Source organism: Gossypium hirsutum, chromosome D04 (assembly GCF_007990345.1).
Source record: "Gossypium hirsutum isolate 1008001.06 chromosome D04, Gossypium_hirsutum_v2.1, whole genome shotgun sequence".
In the NCBI taxonomy this organism is placed as follows: Eukaryota; Viridiplantae; Streptophyta; class Magnoliopsida; order Malvales; family Malvaceae; genus Gossypium; species Gossypium hirsutum.
Genome location: NC_053440.1, coordinates 32984705 through 32989557, shown reverse-complemented (window position 1 = coordinate 32989557; position 4853 = coordinate 32984705). Strand labels below are relative to the sequence as shown.

Sequence of the window (4853 nt, the reverse complement as noted above, 5' to 3'; positions counted from 1 at the left end):
CTTTTGATAATGGAAAAGAAAAGAGGAAACAAACAAATTGAAGATTGAGGGGTGGGCTTATCATATATGTGGAATCTCATTTCATAAAGTTAGTTGCCAAAGCACGCACTTATACACTGCAACCTGCATCTTGCTGACCTAACTTCTCACCCTTCACCACCCCCCCCCCCCAACAGTTTTAACTTGGAATAATAACTTTTTTGACCCTCCAATTTTATAAAAAATGTCATTTAGCTTTTCATTTATTTTTTGACTTCTTTTAGTCCTTGAACTTATATTTTTTCTTAAATCGTCTTAAAACATTTCCATTCAATTTGGGATAATTTGACAAACAATACAAGTTTAAAGACTAAAAAAGACGAAAAATTAAATGAAGACTAAAATAATTTTTTATAAAATTTAAAAGACCAAATAAGTCATTATATCTTTTAACTTTTACATGAACTAATTCAAGGTTCCTTGACGATGGACGACGTTTTTGTTTAGACATATAATAAGTGTTGTTTTGGGCACTTGTTTGTTCTCGAACATTGGTTAGGTAATGTACATTTCACATATTCTAAGTAACATTTGTTTTGAGTTTTTAACATTGGAATGACACTTACAAGACAAGTTGCAGCCATAAACTTTCACTTCAAAATGGGTTCTTAAAATCATGTCAAATTTGCACATTCAACTAAAACGTAATGAGATTATTATTCTTCTTTTAATTAAATTTAGTTTTTAATTTTTTTAAAAACAAGTAGATTAGTTTTTTAATGAAAAAGAAGACTAAAACATTAATTTTTAATATTATTGGTGTGACAATTTATATGAGAGTCAATGTGTACATTATACTAATATAATATTATTTGCCTTATATATCATGTCAATAAATAATTTAAAAATTATAAAAAATCAAAATCAAAACTAAAAATATAAAAAATTATAAAATTTTAAAAAATATGTAAATTGTCATATAAATTATCGTGTTTAAAAGTTTTAAATTTTAATTAATATTATCATTAAAATAAATATTATTTTAATTCTTTTTCAAAAGATCGTAGAGTAAAGTTAATAGCTAAATTTGATATAAGCTAAGAGAAGGGACTAGAAACAACGGTCAATGGGCAGACACGCACACTGTATTATTCTAATATATCGTAGTTATTTATTCTTTTTCCGTAGGGGAGAAGGCAAAAAGGGACTTATAAGTTTGACCCTGCAGCAACCAAACAATAACTGTTGGCACTTTATGTGAAAATCAAAGTTCTCACTAAAGCCCTTCGATTTATTGCCTTTCTGCTTGAGATTAAATAAACAATGCCCACTTGCACGACATTTCAAGTGGTGAACAACTCAAGCTTCAGAACAAACAAATTTTAAGTACGATTGCAAGTTATAGTGGAGATGTTTGATCACGTGGCTAATGCTTCTTCATGGCTTACGCACTAATCCCTAGACTCTAACATCCTCAATTAGAATTAGTGCACTTAATATTTTTAAATACAATAGGAAATGTTAATTAATGTGTTATGTTTGTTTTTCTTCGAGGAAAACAGCGTGATGGTTTTAGTTAAAAGTTTATATGTTAAAAAGATAAAAAGAAAAATTTGTAATTAGTACAATTTCAAATTTTAGTAAAATACTATATTGAATGTATTATTTATTTCAATTAGTTAGTTTTTAATTCTTAAACCAAAAAGTATTATTAATAAGAGTGTTTGGGAGTTCGTGGATTTCTATCTGTTTGCTATTTGTTCAATTGTAATTTGATAAAATAATTATTAATAAAAAATAAAAATGAATATTAAAAAAGTGTTTGCATACTAATCCACTATAAATAATAATTACAAGTAATGATTTATGTTAAATTCATTCACTAAGTTGTATCATCAGTCATACTACAAACTAGATTAATTTCCCTTTAAGACATTTCCCATAAAAGTTAAGATGTAAACTAATGGATACAAGTTAATTTACTTATAATTTTGCACTAACAAATAATAACTCTTGAAAAGAGTTATATTTTCTGCCTTTTGACCTAGCTAATTGTTTGTACTTAAGTATATTTTGTTGCATTTTAGGGCATTTTAATTAGCATTTGTTATTGCATTAGACTTGGACTATGTTGAGTTATTTGGTGCTTTTAATTGGTTTTTGTGGAAGTTTTGTGTGGTGGTAGTAAAGGAACAGGTTTTCGAAGAAAGGAAATAAATGAGTGAAGTTTGCTGGGGCAAAGTGCGGATGATATGCCAGCATGAGTGTCGTAGCAATGCCCAGAAGATTGAGTCAAACGTTTCACGCGCAGTTGTTTCATTTTGAAATTTAAACTCGTACCAAATAAATCACCCTAGAAAAGAGGAGAATATTAACACAAACTGATTGGTTAACCCTTTTCTATAAAAGGACGATGAAGGGAACCTCAAAAGGGATCCCAGAGAGAAGTGAAGAGTAAAAGATCTCGAGTGAAAGAGGAAGTCATCCTCTCGGTCAACACAGGATTGTGCTGTTGAAGTGTGGACCAGTGAAAGCTGTTTTCCCGATATTCTTCCGTTATTTCCTTAGTGCTGTCTTGTGAACTTATTTGGTTGTAAATGATGGTGATGATTTGGAATTATATTTTCCAACCGATGATTTAAATCTTATCGGGTTGGGGTTATTTTGATGACACTTAATAACTGTTTTAAGTTTCCATGGTATAAATCTAATTATTTTACTGCCTATTCAATTGTTTAAGTGCAATCCCTAGGAATAGTCGATGGCATATTATTCTTATTAAGTTGATTTAATGCGGGAAAGGTTAGATTACTTAACTAATATTGGATGGCATGAGCAACATAAAGAAGAAATTTCATAGATTATTGTAATAAGACCCTATATGTGCAGGGATAGTGACTTGAGGTTTTTCCCCTGAAAGGGGTAGGCCACTCTAGGAGACTTCCGCACAGTAAGTTAATTAAGATTTTGCCATGGCATTATTACCAGTAAGGTTGATTCTGAGTAATCCCAACCTTCCACATAAATATCGTAGACACTATACTTGATTCTCTGCCGAAATATCTTTGCCTTAGCATTCTTAGTTGATTATTTGTTCATTTATATACTATTCATGCAATAGTTCCCATGTTTACATTTCTGTTATCACCTTTACCATAGCAATTGCAGTTATTTATCCATCATTGCATATTTACCTTAGTTTTTTCCATAACATTTCCTTCATTTATTTTACTATAGCATTAACTTGACCTTATTAAGATAACTTGACAAATTTTGGGCCTCAATTCAATCCTCGTGGGAACAATACTCACTTACATCTTTATTACTTGAACCGACGTGTATACTTGAACAAAAACCGCATACCATTTTACACGTGACAAGTTTTTGGCGCCATTGTTGGGGATCGACAGTTTGGTGAAATTTGGTTTGGTTATTTTACTTAGTAATTTTATTTAATTTAGTTTAATTTAATTTTTACAGGTTTGCCATCAGTGCATGAAAAGAGGCATTCCTGCTAACACAAAATACTTTTTTGATCAAGAGATTGACAGAAGTTTGTGAAGAATGAGAAAAGAATTGATAAAAATGGCTGCAAACAAGAATAATCTCAATGGCAGTCCAAATGATCACAATGAGAATCCTCACCTGGGGCGTGTGGTGGATGATCGAGACAGGCCAATTAGAGAGCATATTGTCCTGATGCTAGATGAATTGAATCTAGGAATAGCCAGACCGACTATATAAGCTCAACAATTCGAGTTGAAACCGGTAATGTTCTAGATGTTACAAACTGTAAGGCAATTTGGTGGTTTACCCAATGAAGACCCACAACTACATTTAAGACTTTTTCTAGAATCCCGTGACTCATTCAAACAATATGCTGTTCCTGAAGACGCATTGAGACTTAAGCTATTCCCGTATTCCTTAATAGATCATGCCAAGGCATGGTTAAATGTTTTACCATCAAGAACAGTGGCATCATGGAATGACCTTTATTAGAGATTTTTGTTAATGTATAATCCTCCCACTATGAATGCCAATTTGAGAAATGATATTACATCCTTTTGGAGATTTGAAGATGAAACGCTATATGAAGCATGTGAGCGATTTAAGGAGTTAATTAGGAAATGTCCAATGCATGGATTCCAACACTGGACTCAAAAGTAGATGTTTTACAATGGGCTAAATGCATATACATGAATGGTAGTTGATGCCTCAAAAAATGGTACTTTGTTGGATAAGACATATAATGAAGCATACGAAATTTTGGAAAAAATTACCAATAATGATTACCGGTATCCAACTACACGAGTTGGGACGGGTAAGAGAGCTGTTGGTACCATTGAGCTCGATACAATCGCTTCATTGATGGCCCATGTATATTCTCTAATTAATATAATTAAAACCATGAAACCTTTAAATACTGTGCAGGAAATAAAAGCAGTTGAATCATCATGTGTTTATTGTGGTGAAAGTTACATGTTTGATGAATGTCCATCCAGTCCAGTATCAGTATACTATATGAGAAACTCTAATCAAAACAATAATCCATACTCTAATACTTACAATTCGAGGTGGAGACAACAACCGAATTTTAGTTGGAATAATCAAAGTACAGGAAATTTTAATACTATCGCAAGGCATAATGTCAACAATGCGCCGCCAGGATATGTTCAATCAATTCCCCAAAAAAATAATTAGTATGGTTAGGCGTCATCATCTACTTCTATGAAAGCTTTGTTAAAGGAGTATATGGCTAAGAATGATGTTGTGATCCAAAGTTAGGTTGCATCCCTTTGAGCCCTGGAGAATCAAGTGGGACAGATAGCCAATGCTTTGAACACGAGACCACTGGGAGCATTACCCAGTGACAC

The 4853-nt window shown here is 32.0% G+C and overlaps 1 non-coding gene across 1 annotated transcript; it reads right to left on the bottom strand.

Moving 5' to 3' along the window:
* Window positions 1–4017: 4017 nt before the first annotated feature.
* LOC121216525 (small nucleolar RNA R71) lies at window positions 4018–4124 on the bottom strand. The gene has a single exon (XR_005912706.1). It is a non-coding gene; the product is annotated as a small nucleolar RNA R71 (small nucleolar RNA).
* Window positions 4125–4853: the final 729 nt, after the last annotated feature.